This window comes from Triturus cristatus, chromosome 5_1 (genome assembly GCF_964204655.1).
Source record: "Triturus cristatus chromosome 5_1, aTriCri1.1, whole genome shotgun sequence".
NCBI classification, from domain to species: domain Eukaryota; kingdom Metazoa; phylum Chordata; class Amphibia; order Caudata; family Salamandridae; genus Triturus; species Triturus cristatus.
Window position 1 is genome coordinate 1,013,459,437 of NC_140587.1, and position 23,073 is coordinate 1,013,482,509.

At 44.7% G+C, this 23,073-nt stretch overlaps 1 long non-coding RNA gene across 1 annotated transcript; it reads right to left on the bottom strand.

Annotated features, from left to right (window-relative positions):
- Positions 1–377: 377 nt before the first annotated feature.
- On the bottom strand, positions 378–3,913 carry LOC146832792 (uncharacterized). Its single transcript, XR_014961339.1, has 2 exons — positions 3,412–3,913; positions 378–2,036 (listed from the first exon to the last, which is right to left on the bottom strand). It is a non-coding gene; the product is annotated as an uncharacterized LOC146832792 (long non-coding RNA).
- Positions 3,914–23,073: the final 19,160 nt, after the last annotated feature.

Genomic DNA, 23,073 nt, shown 5'->3' on the forward strand with positions numbered 1-23,073 from the left:
TGCAGGGGCACACACACATCAACACTCCTGGCAAAGTCACCCCTTCACACTGCACACTTCTTGACCACCCAAGTGCACACATTGAAAGAAACCCATGTGACTAGGATGATTGACCATCACAAGATGAGCATACACCTACACTGCTGGGCACACATGAAAGCAGTGCCCCCAAACCTGACATGTGTCAAATATAGCCAACATGAACAAAGAATGAAAATGATAACGGTATGTCATCTAAAAACAACATCATTGCACCCACAAGTATCAGAGTCAGGAAGAACTGAAGTCCCTGTCACCTCTGTAAAAAATAAAATAGGTGAGACAACCCATTGGCAATGTTGAAGTGGCACAGCGAGCATGTGGCACAGTAAACCATATACACAAAGAAAAAACTTTATTTAGTAAGGGCACTGACAAAACTGACAACAGGAGCAACTGACTGTATTCACATATTGCACAGATAGGCACCAAGATTCGAGAAGAGCAAGCCACAAAATGCACAGTATGTCCATAAGAAGCAGCACAGGCAAGTGGAAAACAGCAAGACCAGTGGCCAGTCCAAGGTGCAGAGTATGTCCATGAGAAGCTGCACAGGCAAGGGGCACACAGCAGAGAACGACAAGGCCAGTGGCAGCACAAAGTGCAGAGTGAGTCCATGAGAAGCTGCACAGGAAATGTGTGCGACTGTACCCTGTCATGGTCAGCAACACAGTCGGGGGTAACAATGGACAGTACAGGCACCGCTATGGGAGAGACAGGTGTGTGAGGGTGACTACCACTCAAGACTTGGCTGTCAGTTGGACTGGGAGCTGGCTGTGTGTCGGGGACAGTTGGAGCACTTGACCGGAGAGAGAGAGGCCCAGCTGAGGTAGAGCTATCAGTGGCTTGGGAAGCCGGAGGGCTGCTTGGACCAGGTGGTGTAGTGGCACGTGGAGGTGGAGTCATGCTGACGTGAGACACAGTGTGGGTGGGAGATTGTGGAAGGGTGCCTATCCACTTCTTGGGGATTTTAAATGGCTTGCCTGACTTGGGATCAATGGGAAGTGGTGTGGACACAACAGGCACACTCACCACCAAAGCTGCATCAGGTGCAGACGCTGGCTCTCCCTCTGGGGACTTGCTGGATCCAGCAGTACGCTTCACCTGGACTTGCCATTGCCCCTCCATTCCCGGTTTCCCAGGTGTACCCCCTACAGTGCCCTCCTTTCCCTGCTTCACTGATCTTGTAATGGGAGTCGAGGTAGTGGCTGAATCTGCCTTTTAGCCCTTCTTATGTGTACCCTTGGCAGGCACCACCTTCTCAGTGGGCATGGAAACCCTCTGCTTGTTTTTTTGAGACGCTTTTGGGACAGGAGAGTCGTTGGCTGGGGATGTCTCGGAGGTATGTGACCCTGAGGTCTGCGTCTCTGCTTTTTGGGCCTTGGTGTCGCCTGACGGGCTTTTGTCTTTGCACTCTGGGGTGGCTTTAGTTTTCTGTAGGGATGGTGTCTGTGCACTGGACCGCTTGGGCTGCTGCTGCTGTGTGCTTCATGTGCTGTATCGTGACCTTGAGGTCTGAATGTATGCCCTCCATGAAAGCAACCACCTGTGCCAATTTTTTGTCATGGTCTATGAAGGCATTGAGTAGAGCTGTCTGGCCCACACACAGCTGGCGCAAAAGGTCCACAGACTCAGCACTGATGGCAGCAGGGGGTACAGGGTCAGGGGCAGCGGTGCCTGGGATGAAGGACACTCTTTCCTTCTTACTAGGGCAAACACGGGCAGCACCAGAGGAAGTGGCTGGGAGGGTGGGCACTGTTCGCTGTGTGGTGGAAGATGAGGCAGAGTCCCCATCCCCTGTGCCCGCCAACATGGAAGCATCACCGCTGGCATCAGATGACGTTGAGCTTTTCGCCTCTGGCTGTGATTCCTCCAGCAGACTCCGTCTCCCTCCGAGGCGCTGGTCACATTTGTGTCACTGTGCTCATGTGCAGCTGTTGTGCTTGATTCCCCCCCACTGGTGTCCGTCCCCTGTCCCTCCATGACCTTGGGAGATGCTGCATGAGAGAGAGAAGTAGGATCAGTGCAGTGTCAGCAACATTACAAACATATGCAAGCAAAGCATCACTGAAGGGGACTAAATCTACATGTTGCACACCACCCTCTGCAATGACCTTGTGCTAACTCACTTTGGGGCATATTATCAAGGACGGCGTTAAAATTATCGCCGGTTTAGCGGCAGAAAACTGCCGCTAAAGTGGCGATAATGGGCTTGATAATATGCCCTGGAGAATTCCAATAGAAGCCCATGTTTACACCAGAACATGGACTTCTATTGGAATTCTCACTGTTCAGCACTCTAATATTTATATAACCAACCTGTTGGGGCAAACAGTCATTTCTTGAACCTTCTATCTAGATTTGTATGTTTGCTGGAACATTATCACGATGATCAGAGAAGCCTTTCCCCTGCGAATCTTCAATCGCTGTTACCCTTGTCAGTAGTTTATCTAAAGCATCGGTGAATAATTTTTGGAGACCATATAATTTAAGTGAAAGTTTGTCATATTCCTCAATCTGGTTATGTTTACAGGTAACTAACGCTGAGTGCCCTTTCCCCCCCTCAACGGATATAGACCTGTTGTTTGATTTCTTTAGTTTCTTCCCTGAAGTGTGTAACATAATAGTGTGCAAGTCTTTATCTATTTTCGCAGATTGTATCTCAGGGTTTCTTGGCCGCTTAGGGGGAGGCTGCGTTTCATCTTCCTGATCGGACGCATGGCTGTGAATAGACACATCCTGCACACATCCATTGCTATAAGGTCTGGAATTTATTTCGATGATATCATTAGCATATGAAACCCTCGTAGCTAAGCCCTCTAACGGTGTAGTCTCTATTGCTCCCTCTCCAGCCTTAATGCCTTGATTCAGCGTCTCTTCCACTGTATGTATTTGTTTTTCAATATATCCCATGGCTCCAGATAAATACTTTATCAGGGAGTTATGTGTCCCTCCTGCCTTTAACATAATCTCAGCTTTCCTTTTGCCAATAGTTTCTATTTTATTCCCCTTTGGCTTACTTACAGGAATCTAAAATTAGGGTCTTCCGGGATAAAATATATAGGAGAGAGTGTCCCCGGATATAGTCTAGCACTCAAGATCCCCTAATATATATTGACTCTCCAGTGAAAAACAGATATTACGATTGCTTAGTTTGTACAGTGAGCGCAATAGTCAAAACACACAGTTGGTCCGTAATCAATACAAAACAAAGCTGATAAATAGTCTGTGCGGCTCCTTGTTTAGGATGGTATTGCTCGATCTCCTTTAGCTACTTGAAAGTCCCACGTCCCACACAGTCCTGTACAAATGGAGAGAGCTACCAACTCTGAAAAAGTCCCGAACAGTGCAAAGGTATATTTATAAACTCACCCTCAGAAATGAACAGCCCCTCACGAAGAATGACAATAGTATAAGCCCTGCCAGCCTCATCCGGTCTAGGACGGGCTAAACTGGGCCCGTCTTGGCCCGGTCTTGGCACGGACAAGCCCCGTGCGCGTCCCGCGCTGCGGGAAGCCTGGGACCGTGTTATGGCGTTCCTGCACCGTGAAGACTTGTGGCCCGTCCTCCCAACCGGCACAATCAGGGAATGGCAGTAAAGTGCCTCAGTGCGTGCAAAACAAAAGCCTCCCACGCTGCAGGAAGCCTGGGACCATTTTATGGCGCTCCTGCGCCGTGAAGGCTTGTGGCCCGTCCTCCCAACCGGCACAATCAGGGAATGGCAGTAAAGAGCCTCAGTGCGTGCAAAACAAAAGCCTCCCACGCTGCAGGAAGCCTGGGACCATTTTATGGCGCTCCTGCGCCGTGAAGGCTTGTGGCCCTTCCTCCGAACCGGCACAATCAGGGAATGTCAGTAAAGAGCCTCAATTCAAGTGGAAACGAGTGCATTTCAGGCCAACTACAGTGCATGTGCTCCGGGCGCGCGCACCATTTGGCAGCCTGAAAGCATTCGTTTCCTTTCATGTTTGATCGCGATTGCGATCACTTTCACTTTCGCGGCCGCTTGTTCTTGTTTAAATTGCACTCTGACATCTGCTGGGGGGTGTGTGTGTTTTTTTTCTTCCACATCGGGATGGTTCACGTAGAGGTGTTTTCGTGTCCTGAACTCAACCGGCTCCCATGGCTTCAGGCTTACACCTTATACATCCAGGCAATCCTCAACTCAAAGTTGACCCTGCTCCAAAGCCTTCTCCCTTTCATTACTTTAACTTCAGAACCCTACTGCCGCCTTCACATCCAAACGGGCGTAGCTGGTCAGTAAAATTGGGGAGCATGTGAGCCTGAGATTTCCTAACACTCACCATGGCATATCTAAATAAGGTCTACTTTCCTATCTTTAACTTGGGAGCTTGCGTGACAACACCGTTCAGCAAATTCGTTTTGCGGCTGAAACCTGACGTGACCAAAGCACATAATGAATTTTTAACATGACGCATCAATGCCACCTATTATCTGCTGCGATCGCTACAAAAGTAAATAAATAAAAAAGAAATATGGCAGGCGCACAACTTTTATTTTCTATTTAGTGACTTGTGGCAATGGCGGCACGCCGCCCTTTAGCTTTAAACATCTAAAGCCAAAGCGCGGCATGCCGTCATTGCTTCAAAAGTCAATAAATAGAAAAACAAAGGCGGGAGGAAGGTGCATTGTTTTCCGTTGATATACTTTTATAGCAATCACGGCACGCATTGCTTTACACATATTAAACTAAAGCGCAGCGTCCCAGGATTGCTACAATAGTAAATAAATAGAAAAAAATACGGCAGCCACAAACCTTCTTTCGATTTAGTAACTTTTTTAGCAATGGCAACACACCACGCTTTAGCGTTTAACATCTAAATCTAAGCCGTGCCGCGATTGCTACAAGAGTCAATACATTTCAAAACAAAACCAGGCGGATTGCACATTTCTATCCCATTTGCAAAGCCAATAGCTCTCCATTTTTTTTTTTTACCACACTCCTGGCGTCCCTGAAATTATTCCTGAATCACGCCTGTGGGTATCGCTGCCGCGTGTGAAGGGTTCCCAACCCTGCCGCACATGAGACACGACGGTCGGTGTCGTATTGATCCAATTAACTGTCTCTTGCTCTGTGGCTCTTGCAGGCTTCCAATGGCTCTTGCAGGCTTCCAATGGGCCCTGCAGTTTCCCGCCTTAGGGCTTGGGCGGCGACCGCTCTGCTGAGGTGTGCGGGGCTGGGGCAGGCCATTAACATTCTTGCGGCCCTCTTGACCTGAGTAAACACGCCCCGGGCAGGCTCTGGCCTGAGGAGTTCTGGGGAAATCCCAGCAGCAAGGCCCGCACTACTGAGCACACAAAAGAGGCAATGTATTCCGGAAAGACCACCAACTTATTCCAAAGAATGGACGCCAGAGGGGGCTTGAAGATAGAGCATGCCTGCAGCGCTTAATTTGTAAATCAGTTCACCACAGGGGCCCAGGGCTTTGGGTTTGTACACCAAGCCTCGTTCTTCATTGTAACCCAATCATTGCTTCTAAATTCCAATTCTGGGTCAGTGTGCTAAAGAGAGAAACCGACTTGACGTATGTTATTGAAACAGGCGCAGTGCCATCTTTTGGGAGGGTTTTCCCTGGAGTAGCCTCAAGCAGTATATCGTTTAAAAAAAATAATCTTGGAGTGAGAGTATCAAACTGGTTAAAACCCTCCCCGCCTGTCTGCCTGATCACTTCGCGGCCCCTTTGATGTCCTCAGTGAGCCGCGCGGCCACTGAGGACATCAAAGTGCACACCATTTGCATTGTGCCCGCCCACACTCCCCCCTCCCACTCCCTCCTCGTCAACTTCAGTGCGCGCTTGTTTTTTTTTTTACCACACTCCTGGCGTCCCTGAAATTATTCCTGAATCACGCCTGTGGGTATCGCTGCCGCGTGTGAAGGGTTCCCAACCCTGCCGCACATGAGACACGACGGTCGGTGTCGTATTGACCCAATTAACTGTCTCTTGCTCTGTGATCCGGTTAAGAAACCACACAGAATGCGCATTTAGCCCCATAATAATGTTACCATAGACGCAACATGCTCTCCTTCCTAACCCTGGAAATGGCCGCCGACACACCCAGTGAGCTAGTTTTTTCTTGTCTCTGGGGACCCGCGGTAGCGGATGTAATATATGATCACGTTTTATATAATTGTTGCATACATGCCTAGAGACCCGATTCAGGAGGGATACACCCGATTTTTTTACGTCAAACATGTCTATTTTGGTGTCTACATTGCTTCTGATTCGATACAAATCAATGAAAAAAATACATTCTCCCGATTATCGTTTTTTTAAGGCTCCCAGCTTTTCCTCTTCCAAAATGCTGGCACGTACGTGGTTTCATTCCTTGCTCGTTCAGTGTTTCCACCACTCAGTGACATGGCCGAACAGGAGGTGATTAGATATACGTAAAACAAAGTGAAATGACTAAAGTCACACACATCCTTTGCTTACGTTAGGCCAGTGTGCGCTGTTTTGTTTTATGTTAATTAGATGCTTTTTATTTCTGTGCATGTGCAGTTTCAGTGAGAGTTTTTTTCCGTCGCTTTTTGTTTGTTTAAACGATTGTGCGCAAGAAAGAATCATGGTAACAGCTTGTTTATTTTTACCTTTTGTCAATCACACGGATTGATGCTCAAATCAGTGATTTAGCAAGCACTTGTTTGGGCGTGATGTTTTGTGCAACTACTATTTAGCGCACGCGGATGTAAACAAGGGCCAGTTGCTTTTGAGTTTATGCTTTATTTTGCTATGTTTGGATAAGTCTAATAATGCAAAGAACAAACCCGATTAGAATACAATTCCTTGGAGTTTAGCCAACATGCGAAATCAGTGGCAGCACATGTAATGTTTGCTCCTTTTTTGCCGGCTTGTGATTGCACCTGGAAATCCGCCCTTGTGTGTTCACCCGTGACGACTTTGCGAATTGGAGCCTACAGTTATTATTATTATTATTTTTCTTTAAGATTGGTGACAAACATTTGCCGGGAGCGGAAGAGGAATAGAGAGGACATGGAATAGCAGACATTAGGTAGTGGATACTGCGAACTGTATGGAATGCAGTGGCACAGTCATTCGACCAATGAAACAGGAGTGAGGCTTTAGGAGAACTGGCCTCGCAACATCTGTGGGAAACACACTTAACGCATCACACTTCTAAACTCTCAGTAAACAAACAAAGAAGGCTATTATCCTGGGCACAAGATAAGGAACGCTTTCACAAGCGCAGACACTCGTGGCTATGCATCAACACATACAAATCGCCGACACAGAGGTATCTCTTCAAAAGAGAGGGAGAGGCGTGGTGCAGTGGTCAGAGTGGTGGACTCCGGACGGCAGAGCCTGTGGTTCGATCCCGGCGACAGCGGCCTCACTTCCTGCATCCCCTCTTACAACAATTAACTTTCGTTATAACTCACACCCCATATGCTCGTTCCCTCCCACCCTTCCTTTGATGTCCGCTTTTCTTGTTGTTTACAAACCACACCACACTGCTGCACGCCACACACTGCTGCACGCCGCACACTACCGCACGCCGCACACTGCTGCATTACACACTGCTGCACGCCGCACACTGCTGCACGCCTCACACTGCTGCACGCCTCACACTGCTGCACGCTGCACGCCACACACTGCTGCACGCCACACACTGCTGCACGCCACACACTGCTGCACGCCTCACACTGCTGCACGCCTCACACTGCTGCACGCCGCACACTGCTGCATGCCGCACACTGCTGCACGCCTCACACTGCTACACGAAACACTGCTGCACGCTTCACACTGCTGCACGCCTCACACTGCTGCATGCCTCACACTGCTGCACACCGCACGCTGCTGCACGCTGCACGCTGCTGCACGCCACACACTGCTGCACGCCACACACTGCTGCACGCAGCACACTGCTGCACGCCGCACACTACCGCACGCCACACACTGCTGCGCACACTGCTGCATTACACACTGCTGCATTACACACTGCTGCACGTCTCACACTGCTGCACGCCTCACACTGCTGCACGCCTCACACTGCTGCACGCCGCACACTGCTGCACGCCTCACACTGCTACATGAAACACTGCTGCACGCCTCACACTGCTGCACGCCTCACACTGCTGCACGCCACACTGTTGCACGCCACACACTGCTGCACGCCACACACTGCTGCACGCCACACACTGCTGCACGCCACACACTGCTGCACGCCACACACTGCTGCACGCCACACACTGCTGCACGCCACACACTGCTGCGCACACTGCTGCATTACACACTGCTGCACGCCTCACACTGCTGCACGCCTCACACTGCTGCACGCCTCACACTGCTGCACGCCGTACACTGCTGCACGCCGCACACTGCTGCACGCCTCACACTGCTACATGAAACACTGCTGCACGCCTCACACTGCTGCACGCCACACACTGCTGCACGCCACACACTGCTGCACGCCGCACACTGCTGCACGCCGCACACTGCTGCACGCCGCACACTGCTGCATGCCGCACACTGCTGCACGCCTCACACTGCTGCACGCCGCATGCTGCCGCACGCCGCATGCTGCCGCACGCTGCTGCACGCCACACACTGCTGCATGCCGCACACTGCTGCATGCCGCACACTGCTGCACGCCGCACACTGCTGCACGCCGCATACTGCTGCACTCCACACACTGCTTTTATGCGAGTTTATGCTACTGACATTGTAAATGACAATGCCTTTTATTTGTTTTAAAAACAAAACATAAATAAAAGGCATTATAATTTTACAATGCCAATAGCTCAAACTCTTATAAATGCGAGACCTATTGCATTGCAAATGCTTGTTTTGTAATAGGCATAAGAAGATTAAGTAAATTGTCCAGAATTACAGGATGTTGAGCTGACAGCGAGACTCGAACCTGGTTCCCCAGCTTTAAAGTCGTCAGCTCTGGCCGTTACGCCCCCCCCTTTGGAAAAATAATTGTGTAACTGACAGAACCAAACCATATCCCCGAGTACGCTGTGGTCTACCACATCTGACGTCGGGTGAGCTTGCCTCATCAAGTCGTCTAGGCCGTCTCATCAAGTGGCATTAAGGCGCGTTGGAGCCAACTGCCTGGAGAGGGCTCCCCTTCTGAGGGATTGTACCATTAAGATACAGTTATTCCAGGGCTGCAATCTGACTGCTTCTACAGCCTGCAGCTAATGTCTGACTGTTTCAATCATGCTATACCCCAGTGACAGCAAGATAAACGCTTGCTGCTGACAACTGTGGGTACCCTGATACTAGTCACTAAGGTTCGAAAGCAGGCAGGACTGCCCATGAACGACATGAAAACTTAAGTGTAACTTGTAAAAGAGCATTTTGCTTTCTGTATAGGCCCTCATATGCTGAAAAATATGCACTTTTTTGGCCCTTTGGTACGAAGTGACAACCTGTGGCCTTACCTTGCCATAAGGAAACGCTAGGCTGTGTGCCCCCATCCCCGAACAAGCCCAACCCCACTACTGACAAGCCTCGCCAGCTGCCGCTGGATCTAATGATTAATAATATCTGAAATATTGGTTTTACCTTTAGTGAACATGTATGTTTAACAAATTGAACAACAATGTGCATTCATGTAATGTCATAACATGATGGTGCGATCTGTGTTCATGATAACTGAATCAACAAATGAATTAACATTCAGCCAAGCTTGACTTATCCAGGCTGATGATGGACTAGGTAACATTAGGTTCTGTCCTACTAGTACGGTACGAAAATTGACATGTGACTTGTGTCGCTTGCGGTAGCATGATAGATCACACCGTTAACTCTGAGCTTGGTAATCAAGTTCACAGAACTAAGTGGTTAATTGATTGCACTTTTGTTAACGCGTTGCATGAGATAGTGGTATTGTGGTTTTAAGAAAATGTACATGTTCTATTTGTATAGTGAAAAGATGACTGCTACTAGACCTCAAGGAGTATGTAGTTTAATAGTCCAATGTTAGTTTCTTACATGGAAGACGCAGAAAAAGGGTGCTTATGGTCACAAAGAAACCAGTAGGTGTTTGTGAAGAGACTGTGTAGACATAATGGAGAGCTAGTTTTTAGGTACTGGCTGATAACTGGTGTTTATTTGTCGTTTAAGTTTTTTTTTACAGATAATCGGAGGTAGCTGAACATGTACATATCCCTACAAAGGTTTATGTGGTCAAATCTGCAAATCAAGGTATGCTTGTACCCATGATAGTGTTGAAATAAGTAAATACATTCGAAAAATGTTGACTAAAGGATTGTGTTAATCTACATAGGGATTGAACAGTTTTTACTCATTTTTGAAGTAACTGATCAACTGATGGTTCCACTAAATTATGAGCATTAATTTGAAAAAAGTGGTGGCATGCACCTAGGGTGATATAAATTGGTAGGGCTCTGGTGATTTATGGTTGATAGTTGGAATTGTGTTTATCCATTGTTTATTGACCCTTAGGAGTCAGACGATGGGGGTGACATCAACACGCTCGGGCATGTTACAGCACTTACAATCACCATTAACTTGGTTGTGCATAAAGTTAGTGAAAATTATTCGATATCTGAACAAGAAAATTACACAATTGCCAATGGGGGGCCTGGGGGTGCCATTCAAAGAATGTCCACCCCCGGGCTGCTTCGGGCCGATAGAATGGCCCAGAGCGAGCACGCGCAGGCAAGGCACCTGCTTTAGAACGCAGCGTTTTCAAACGCCGCCTTCTAATCGTTTGTCAGTTGGGGGTCCCCTAAGGCAGGTAGACAGCAGCGCTTTACTTTTCGTGCCTTTTATGGCATTTTTGGACTCAGCGCTTGGCTTTTTGTTTAATTAAATGATGTCTGAGTCCTCCGCTGAGGTTAGCGAAGCCCTGAGAATGCTTTTCCAGGCAGTGAGGGAGAATTTATTGGCCCCTGGGGTGCTGGGTCAAGCCTGGACTGGCTTATCTAATAAAAGAAGGACTTCTTCTGACGGGGTTTCTGCTGCTATTTTAGCCTGTTCTTTATCTGACAGCTCCCCCAAGACCATTTCTGTTAAATTGCGCAGTGGTAATGGCAAGCTGTTAAAAGGGGATTCTTCTCTCACCTCATGTCAGCAGCCTGCTACCTCAGGTTTGGGGAGAGGTAGGGGTTCTGTAGATCGGCGCATATAAAATCTCCCTGCTTCCACGGACAGAGTAAATCTACAGTCACATGCACATACATACATCATACGCTAGGGCCCATCACACTAAATTCACGCTATTACTCTATCCACACTGGATATAGGAGAGGAAACCTAAACCAATCTGCATCTACAAAGAGGTCAATGAGACCATAAAATTACTGTCCTGAGTCATGATTTTAAACATAGGAAATACATTTGGAACTCAATAATTGACAAGGAATAAACACCCGACACTGAAATTCAAACAAGTGCTTGTTTATCTAAATTAATTCAAATGAAAAGTCAATCATTAGCGAAATTATCATTCTCATAGTTACCTATTCTAGCTAAAAAGGTCAGGACAGGTCTCTCGGTAAAGTCTCTCGAGCTGCCGTCCTCAGCATGGGTAACATCCAAACGCGAAGACCATCAGGAAAGAATGAATGAACGAACGAAACCTCTCTAGTCTTAACATATTTATAGGAAATGTTACGAATCAAAGATACAACAAATGTTGAATATCCGTTGAGCCGCTGAGCAGAGCGAGTAGGAAAGGAAGTCTCTTGGTTACATTTAAAAAAACCTCCGCTCAGGAAAAATCACAAAAATAAAAAAGACGGAAGAAGGAAACTCGAGTTTGCAAATGTTACTTTCGTAAATGTTCTTCCTTGATATCTTAGCAGAGCCACCGCAGACTGGACAATGTTCATTGTGCTTTATCCTTGTCCAAGGCCAGCTGGAATCGTTCCCAGAGCTGCTGTCCTCACGGAAGATTTTCTAACCAGGCAAAGGCTGTGGTCAGGTGACTCTCGACCATGTTCAGCAAGGCCTCTCATCAAAATTCAATCACTCGAGCGCAGGCTGTAAATGGCAGCCATCTTGTTTTAGGCCAAAACGGACCATCTTAATTAAAAGAGACACAAAACAACGTTACCACAGCATAATGATTAAACAGTGTTAATCCCCACTAATACCCTTATGTGTATGTAATTATCTAGCCTTCTGCGACACAATAAAACATTAGTACACGTTATTTCAAAAGCGTTTTGTGCTTTAAACAAATAGCACTCTGCAACATTCATCTAATTAAAACCCGCACGTTATTATTAAGCAACATATATGCATCCCACGTGTATTTTCTCTCATTAGTAATGTTGGTTAGTCAGGACAAAACTATTAATTTGTAATTATAAATCAATAATTTTAGTCATAACATATAGACAAAACTGGAGCTTAAAACTCGATAAATTTTCAACAGAAAACTCTGCTCCAGCAATCCCCCCTTTGGTGTTATCTTATCACCACAAAAACCACAAAAATCATCCCAAAAAACAAATTTAAGTCCCAATTTTTAGGAGAAATTGAAAATGTCTTTTATGACACAACATTAAACACCAGACTCCCTCACATCATCCTTCTTCGTCTCCAAATAAACACTCTCCCTCAACTCTTCTAATTCTATTTCTTGTGGATCTCTCCTTGACCTTTTTTGTTTCTTTTCAGCATTTTCTCTAATTATTCTCTTTTTCCCTCCCCTGTTCTTACAACACAAACACCCCAATCTTAGTAACAATAAAGCAACAATAACACAAGTCAATGGAAATAAAACTTTACCAATAATGGTACTACCTATCTTTGCAATAAAACTCTTAACAGCAAATATTTTATTAGCTATTTTAGTCCAGATACTTTCAGCTTCCAGGGGTACTAATTCTTCATGCAAATCAGTAATATTTTTGATATAGACCTTTAGGTCTTTGCTTTCGTCAGGAATGTAAGTGCAACAATGTTGAACTTTCAGCATTCCGCAGACTCCACCCTCCTTGGCCAATAGAATATCAAGGGCAAGTCGATTTTGCATAGACATGGCACGTACGGCAATCATCTCCGTATTTACCAAAAGAAACCCTCCAGCGGTACTTGTCGATAAGCGATCCACCACTGTTGACAGTTTCCGAATACCATATGCATTCAAAGAAATTCCCACTGCTGGAATTAAAGCTCCAAATATATCACCAACTATTTCTGACCAAGTTTCTCTCTTAAAACGTGTTAGTAATTTAATGTGTTATACATCTTCTATTCTATCTATATGAAAAATCTTTGGAAAAACCAGGCCCACATAACACGTGCCATACCAATGGTCAGGCAACTTGTAATAAGCCTTGTTCCCACAAACATAATACACTCCTGGGAAAACTGGATCTTCTCCACCTTTAAAACCCCATCCTGTTGCAATGAAGTATGTATCATGACACTCACTAGTCCCAACAAAATATGTATCATATTGGGATTTCTTTCTAGTAATGCATAACTTACCCTTCTGTGGTGCATCTAAAGCTAAAGTTGGACTAGCTCCATTCTTCAACTCCTTTCCCATCTCAATGTCCCAAATTATCTCACTCACTTTATATTTCCCTACCTTTTCATGCATGCTCATTCTCCTTTCCTCTACCATGTTTAGGAAAGCTTTCTCCTCTTCTTTCAAACTGCAAGTTAAATTGTTCTTAAAAATGTAATCTAAAGTTAATTCTTCTTTCTCAATAAAAATCTCACCAAAAATGTTAGCTTCTTTAGCTGGATTCAGCTTTCTGTTCATAGGCAATTGCCCAAAAATGTTATCTTTGTTAGACATCTCATAATCTATTTTCCCTAACAAATAAAAAACACTACTCAACACACTACAGGAAATTCCATACGTAGCTGGTAAATGATAAGTAACACCTTCTGAAACGGATGCAGGCAATTGCATACATACGTAGCAATCCCTAACTTCCATTGTCTTTACGTATTCGTACAACAGCTTTGAAAAAACATTGCTAGAAAAATCATTAATCGACCTATCTTTATGTATGTAAATGTTACTAATTCTAGTTGGAACTACTTTCTGTGAACTCTTCTCTACATTAGTCACATTATCCGTATGTATTCCAAAAGTACCTATTGTAACTCTAAAAGTAACCAATAAAGCTAATACACCCCATAATAGCATTAATAATCCAGTACAGCAACAGCACATTCTACACCATCTTTTCAAAAAGGCACATCTATTTTGATTATTCTCTGTGTTAGCCATTTTACTACTTTGGCAGTGTCTTTTGACTTAGCCTCTTCTACTCCACTACTGAAACACTAGAGCACTAGTTTATTTCAAACAGCTAATTTCAGATTTTCTCTTTCACTTCTCCAAGTGACTTCTTTAGTTCACTCAATTTGGATTTTCATCACTTTTCACTTCTTCTTCAGCAACATCGAACTGTATCAGATCATCAACAACATCCTGTGCATCTGACTCTTCTCCAATGTCAGTCAAGATTACTTTCAGGATTCCAACAGTTTTCTCCTCAACCACTTTACGCATGGTCCCCTCTGGATTTCCTTGACTTTCTGCCTCTTCACCTTCAGACAGTGCCACGTACGTCCATTCCGGTGACCTATACTTCTGGTTAGGTTTTCTTATTCTCTTGATTTCCTCTGGTTCTTTTGTGACCTTTTGTTTTTCACCTTTTGCTTGATTCTGACTCGACACCTCGTTCACCTGTTCAGCTTTCGATGAATTTACTCGTGTCAGTCTGTACCTCAATCTCTTTATCTTGTTGTTAGGCCAAAGATCTCCTCTTACAACTCTCTTCGGTCTTACTTCTTTATTATTCCTTTCTCCGATCCAAGTTCTCTTTCTCAGAACTCGACCCTCTGATTTCTCATTTTCACTCTCATCTGATTCGGTCTCATTTGCCTCTTGTTCTTCAACAATTTTCTTTCGCTCCACAGTCTTTTCCACCACTGATTGAGATTTCCCTATTTCTGTCCCTCCTCGGGTCTCCGACACGCAATCTTCTTGCTGTCTACTTGTCCCTTCACCTAACTTATCAGGAATGTTCCCTACACCTCCTCGAGGGTTTTCCGCAATCTGTCCCTCTCTATCTTCTACTGACCCTACTTCTTCAGGTGTAATCTCAAGTGGATTTTCAACCTCCTCATCTGATTCAGGTATAGTCTCTGTGAAATTACTCTTTTCTCTTCTGTTTTCTCCACTACTTGTTGGAACTTCAGGCACTCTTACAGAATCTGATCTCTCCTCTGAGACTCTCAATGTTTCCCCTGAAGCCTCTCTTGGAAAGAAAGAATCACCTGACTCTCTTTCTCCTTCACCTCTTTCAGGATTCTTCCTTCTTCTCACTGGTTCAGTCTCTGCATCATCACTCGAATCTGACTCTTCAAAATACTCCTTACCAGTTCCTTCTTTTGGATTAGGAACTCTCAGAGTATGACTAGCATGCACCCAGTTTTTCACACCGGCACACCTCACTGCAGTTGTCGTAGTCAGAATGACTTGTCTTGGCCTTCCCCACCTTGGAACCAAGCAATTTCTTCTTCTATGTACCTTAATCCTCACCCAGTCCCCTGGACTCAGATCATGGGCTTGCTTCTTCTCAAGTGTGGTAGCGTCTTCTCCAACCTGGTGAAACACAGAATGAACTGCGTCAGCCAGGCCTTTACAATAATCCAAAATCATGTCATCAGTTATTGTCATCAACTTGTTGACAGGCACAAATGCATGTCTCATCGCACGTCCCATTAAGATTTCGTGCGGACTCAAACCTGTGGTTCTATCTGGAGTAGACCTAATAGTCATTAGCACTAGAGGCAAGACATCAGGCCATTTCATTCCAGTGGCTAAACACATCTTACCAATTCGGTTTTTGATTGTGCCGTTCATCTGTTCAACGACTCCAGAAGCCTCTGGTCTGTATGCACAATGTAGCTTCTGCTGTATGCTTAATGCTTCACAAATCAAACCCATGAGCTCATTATAGAAGTGTCCACCTCTGTCAGACTCAATTGTCACTGGGAACCCGTACCTAGGAATCAACTCTCTTAACAGTAACTTTGCAACTGTTATTCCATCATTTCTCCTAGTCGGATAGGCCTCCACCCATCTTGAGAACAAACAGACTACCACTAGAACATACCTCAATTTGTTCACTTGTGGCATCTCAATGAAATCAATTTGCATTCTGGTAAAAGGACCTCCTTCTCTGCCTATTGTTCCTAGACTCACCACTGTCTTCTTCCCAGTATTGAACTGTTGACAAATCAAACATCTTTGACAGATGCTCTCTGCAATCAACCTGAACTTTGCATTGTACCAGGTCTGTTTAAAAGACCTTATCATCGCATCCCTTCCCAAATGTCCCTGGCCATGATACATTCTTGCCATTGTCGACAGCATTGAGTTAGGCATAACTGGTCTACCATCTCTATAGATCCAAACATGATCTGTCTCTCTTGGTGCACAACCTGCCTTGATCCAATCTCTCATTTCTTCATCTCCTGCCTCATCCTGCAACTGTTTCACTTCATCCCACGTTTCTAGGACATTAGTAAACATCACAGAACAAAAAGACATTTCCTTTTCTCGTGCCCTATTGATTGATTGATTTGTTTTCGCACAATATTGTGCTATGTCGTTGGCAAATCTATTACCAAGTGTAACAAAATCATCTCCTTGTCCATGAGCTGCACATTTCACAACTGCTAACTCTTTAGGCAGCTGTATCGCCTCAAGCAATTTTCCAATCACTTCAGCATTCTTTATTGGAGTCCCACTCGACGTCAAGAAACCTCTCTGTAGCCAAAGCTGGCCAAAGTCATGAACGACTCCAAATCCGTACTGACTATCAGTCATCACAGTCACTCTCAAATTCTTCCCAATTCTGCAAGCTTTTGTCAATGCCACCAATTCAGCCACTTGAGCAGATCTCACTCCTTTCAAAGGCCAAGCTTCCATAACTTCTGAAACCTTACACACTGCATATGCTGCACTCAGCACACCATCATCAGTCCTCAAACATGATCCATCCACAAACAACACATGATCACTCTCCGGCAATGGCAAATCTCTTATGTCTGGTCTTGGTTTTGTGCAGTAATCAAGCACATCCAAACAATCATGATCAACATCATCTCCAACATTCACATTTTCAGCATCCGGTAACAACGTTGCTGGATTCACATTCACACATCTCTCAAGAGTCACATTTGATGCTCCCAAAATGATTTTCTCATATTTAGTCAATCGACTATGTGACATGTACTGAGTCCTGCTTCTTGTCAAAAGAATTGCCACATCATGAGGTACGAATACCCTTACAGGATATCCCATAATTATGCCCTCACTCTGTTCCAAGCTTCTGCATGTAGCAGCTACTGCTTTCAGACAACCTGGCAAACCCACAGCTACGGGGTCAAGTGTCGATGAGAAGTACGCAATCGGCCTTCTCAGTTGTCCATGCTTCTGAATCAACACTGAAAGTGCACACCCATTTCTCTCACTGCAGTACAACTCAAACTCTTTCTCATAGTCTGGCATTCCCAAAGCAGGGGCTTCACACATTCTGCTCTTCAGCTCTTCAAATGCTGCCATTTGTTCACCATCCAGTTCCAATGGGTCTCTCACCTCACTTTTAGTCAACTTAATCAGTGGCTTTGCTATCAGGGAGAAATTACTTATCCACTGACGACAATAACCCACCATCCCCAGAAACATCCTCACTTCTCTCTGGGTCATTGGGGCTCTCATTCCTCTGATAATTTTAATCCTGTCATCGGTCACCTTTCTCAGACCCTTTTCAATATTGTGTCCAAGATAATGCACCTCTTTCTTGCAAAATTGCAATTTGGCTGGAGATACCTTTAACCCTCCATCTGCCAGATGATTCAGTAAAGCTATGGTATCTACTTCACAAGCTTCACGTGTCTTCGATGCCACAAGTAGGTCATCGATATACTGCACTAGTACTGAGCTTTCAGGCATGATCAAACTCTCCAATGATTTCTTCAATAACTGATTGAATATCGAAGGACTCTCTGTATACCCCTGTGGGATACGACACCATGCTAAAATACGCTGGCCAAACCGAAATGCAAAAATCGGCTGGCTGTCATGATGCAATGGAATTGAGAAGAAAGCATGACACAAATCAATCACTGTGTACCACTCAGCATCATGAGGAATCTGATACAAAATCACTGAAGGATTTGGCTCAATGGGACAACATGCCACCACAATTTTGTTAACTTTTCTCAAATCTTGTACAATCCTGAACTTTCCATTAGGTTTCTTTAGCCCCATTATCGGTGAATTACACGGGCTACTCAGTATCTCTCTCAGAACACCCTGTTGAATCATTTTGTCAATTATAGGAGTAATTCCCTCAATTATTTCTGGTGTTAATCTGTACTGAGGAATATTAGGCTAAACAATCCCCTCTTTCACTGAAATCTTTACTGGATCTACATTATTCATCAATCCCACATCTTCTCCAGTAAAATCCCAAACTGCTGTTTTCACTGTGTGTCTCAACTCCTGAGGCAAATCATCTGGATTAAACACAGCATAGGTACCAACAATCTCACTCTCTCTATTATCTAGAGTCATCCGGTACAAAACATCCTCATCCGGTGTCTCAAAAGCTATTCCATCCGGAGTACAGAAAATGGTACAATTCATCTTGCACAATAGATCCCTACCTAGCAAGTTCACTGGACTAGTGTCACAGACAACAAATCTGTGCATGTCTGAAAATTTCCCTATTCTTACCCTTACTGGTTCGGTAAGACGAGTCTTAATCTGTGTATTGGCTACACCAACTACTTGGATTGCTTCGTCCGAGAGAGGAAGATTTCTAATATCTGCTGACCTGACAGTTGATCTTGTCGCTCCTGTGTCCACCAAAAAAGTAACACTCTCCCCATTTATTTTCCCATCCACAAATGGTCCTGCCTGGTCTATTTCTAGAGTTGCACCAAGTATGCACTCTTCCTCCTCTCTTCGGCACCGTCAATAGTCCCCTTCAGACTCACTCCCCTCATTCTTTAACCAGTACTGTTGTACCAGATTAGAACGTCTCGGTTTGTTTACCTGCTCATCATTGTAGAATCCTGAATCCTGGTTATACTTTTGGGACCCTCTATTCTGCGGCAAGGGCGGTTTTGGCTCTTGGCTCTGCTATCTGACAACCTTCTGTTGTTGCTGCGGTTGATTACACCCCTCGTTCTGCACCTGTAATTTAAGGTTTTATTCTCATTACTCACTAATGGTGGATTGGTACACTCGGATCTCCAATGCCCCAATTGTCCACAGTTGTGACAAGGGAATTTCTTTTTGGCCTCTTCTAAATTCCCCTTTCGTTTTCCTGCATATCTGGGTCTAATTCCTGGATTATTTGCCTGTTCCATCAACTGTGCTTCTTGTCTTTCAGCAACTTTCACCTGTGCCCACATTGCTTTTTCTTTCAGCTTTCTCTGTTTGGCTTCAATCTCATCACTGAAGTACTTTGCATGTCTCAGGATTTCATCAATCTTTTTACTCTGCCAATCAACTGTATGCTCACGTATCCTCTCACTTATTTCAGGTCTCAAGCCATATACAAATCTGTATACAAAATGACTCAAATCCTTATCACCCAGGTGTTCATCTCCACTAAACTGTTTGAAAGCCAGTATTAGCCTTTCGTAAAAAGCATGAACTGATTCTTTTGCTTCCTGATGTGTTCGATCTATCTTAACCCAGTCTGTCTCCTTTGGTGGTACTTTATTTTTCAGGAACACAATAACCTGATCATATTTCTTCATCACCTCTGGATCTGGTGCTCCTGTTTTCGGATCTCTTGGATACTCCTTTGCAGGCCAATCTACAACTATTTTACACTCAGCCCACAAGTCTGCTGGAACAATTATATCAAACAGGCTATTCAGGTCAATCCACAGCACTTTTGACAATTTCACAAACCTGTCTACCTGCCTATACCACTCGACGGGCTTTTCTCTCAATCGAGGGAAATCATTTGTAAATGACAAAATATCCTGTCTAGTCCATGGGACATGTACATATCCACCTCCAGGAATCTCTCTCATAGGATAAGCATCCACTGTTTTCTCTTTTTCTCTCATGGGAAAAGCTGAATAAGTCCTGTCCACTGAATCTTCCCTTTTCTTGTACCATCTATCCTTCCACTTTTCTACATCACCCCATTTTCGCAATAAGGCAATCATTTCCTTAATTTGCCCTGTTCTACCAGCACCATTCAGATTTTCAATATCTTTGTCTGTAAAATCCATCCTGTAAGACTTCTGCAAAACCTTCACTTTATCCATGTCAACTCCTTGTTCACTCGCTATTGCCCTTAACCTGTCATGTGTATTCTTAGCCCTCCAGGTGATGCTCTTACACATGAATAACAACTCTCCATCATGATGGTTCTGGGGTATATCTGTAGGAATTGTCCCTGCAATAAGCTCCTCTAATTCCATGCGCAACCTTGCTACATCAATTGCTTGTGAATCTTTATCTTTCTTTTGAAGAACCTTCAACCAATCATTCAAATCCTCAGCTGGTAGCAGTATGATGGTTAGATTATTGTCTTGATCAGATTAGATTGCTTGTACATTGGCTTTTGATTCATTGATTTATTGATTGATGTTGGTATATGTACTAATACTATATGTTGAAGTCGTCGTGTTGAGTTTTATGTAGTGCTTCTGGAACTTGGGAGCTGGTGACAGTTCCGTAGTAGGGCAGAGGGAAGTGTGTGCTGCTCTCGGGAAAAACGGGATTGTTGGAATTACCTGTATGTATGCAGGAAAAACGTGTGACAATTGAAGTTGCGCGTCCCATTGTCTGGGTTCGGAATTAGTGACATCGTCGTGTGTTACTACTAGATATTTCGGTATAAAAGAAGTGCGTATGGTAGCGAAGGTTATCTGTGAAACTCTGGTCTTAAGTCCCAGGGATCCGTAAGGTTCACCGTTAAAGCTTATCGCGGGAGGAGTAATAGATATTCTCTGAGCTTGTCTGAAGGACTGGGCAGAGGTAAGCACTGCTTGGTTAACGTGGGTTATAATTCTGTAGTGGAACAGACTGTTTGCTGTTCTCGGGAAAGGCAGGATTCTGTGTGCATGTGCTACATTTTCTGGTGTGAAAGTGCGTGAATGTATGAGCATTTAGATGATTGTAAGACTCTTTGGAGCAGTCCTAGAGGAAACAGTTAATGGATGCATGTTAGAAGGGCAGAGTAGGGGATGTGCTACTGTGTCAGCGAAAGTAATAATTCCGTAGTGGAGCAGAAGTAAGCGCTGTTCTAGAGAGAAACGGGATTCTTGTGAGAATTTTCTTTACTATTCTGTGGTTAGCGAAGCAGACAATGGAGATGTTTATATGTTGTAACTAATAGATTTTGTAAAATCTGAGACGAAGTCTACTGAGAAGGCTTTGTAAAGGAGGGGTAGACGAGTGACAGGAGACAGGAGCAGGAGCGACTGTAGCGACCGTTGACGTCATATAGACCGCGCTCTGATTGGGTAGTGGATCAGAACAGTGCTCGCGCTGTGATTCGTGCGTTGGTGTGAGCCGCGCAGGGATTGGAAGGAGTACAGAGTGACGTAGACGCTCCGGGATTGGTGCGTTGGTGTGAGTCGCGCTGTTATTGGACAAAAGATCCGCAACTGTACGGAAGGGACTAGAGAATATTGGTAAACGTTAAAATGTATTACCAACCGGAGGAAAAGAAGAAAAAATCCTTGTTCGGTAAAATAAAAAAGTGGTTCGACAAGGATAAGAACATAATAACCAGAGAGGGTGAATTGCTACCTCTGAAGAAAACTCCTGCATCCTTCATGGTTGCGAAATATGGGTATCATACCTGTATTTGGTTAGATAATTGGGCTAGGTATACTAAGGAAGATGGTGTCTTAGCATTCCCGGAACATGGTTCATTTAATTTAGCCGTGTTGAGAAATTTACGGGAGAAAATGATGTGTCTAGAGCCTAGACCAAGGCCGACACAGTTTGAGCCGTTGGTGGAATGGGAAGATGAGGTGCATGAGCGGGAAAAGCAGAGGAGTGGAGGTAATTATAGGTACTTTTTCGGGAGAAAATATGATCGTGAAACTCATCATGATCGAATGAGGAGATGGCGAGATGCTAGTATGTCAGAGGGGTTGAAGAGAAGGAAGAAAGGAGGGCTACAGCAAGGGTGCCTGATGCAGAAGTGAGAAGGTATGGAGCTAATGATTATGAGGATGAGGTCTTGGATGACATGATTTACAGGAGACCACCTCCGTATAGACCAGAACCAGAAGAGAGTACGCCAGCTGTTACTCCTGTAAGAGATACTTTGCGGATTATTAAAACTGAAGTTGTGACACCTGATTTGAAAAGTGGTAGCTCTTTCACGGAAAGGGAGAGAGAGAGAGAGAGAGCGAGAGAAAGAGAATCGAGTTAGTGATGAGAAAACGAGAGAATTAGCCAGAACCACAAATGAGCTGACTGAGAAAATTAGGGAACTAACGAAAAATCTTGAAGCAGTGACGGTACCTGTAACGATTGGTCCGGTTGTGCCTATTTTTAATAAACAAAGAATGGGTGAAAATGGTTTGACAGTTCCTTATGTTGGAAATGGTTTGGTTGGTACTTGCTCTTTGGAGGAATCAGGAACGAGAACAGGAGGAAATAATTTGAGACTGTCGAGACATGACATATGTAGTGGGGGATTAGATGTACAGCCTAATTCAGGAATGAATACTGGTTGTTTGGGAGGAACGATTTTGGAACCACAGAGGATGACAGAACAAGTGGGTGCAGTCAATAGTTTTAGTCATAACATATAGACAAAACTGGAGCTTAAAACTCGATAAATTTTCAACAGAAAACTCTGCTCCAGCAGGGGCAGGTCTTGCACATGCTCAGTCAGAGGCGAACTTCTCAAGAAAGCAACCTCTCTTAAAGGAGACTGCCGCAGCACAGATGATGTGCTTTTGGTTGACAGTGAGGTGATGGCGCCGACTAGTGGGGATTTACATATGGCTAATTTTTATGTTAATCAGAATACTACATGCC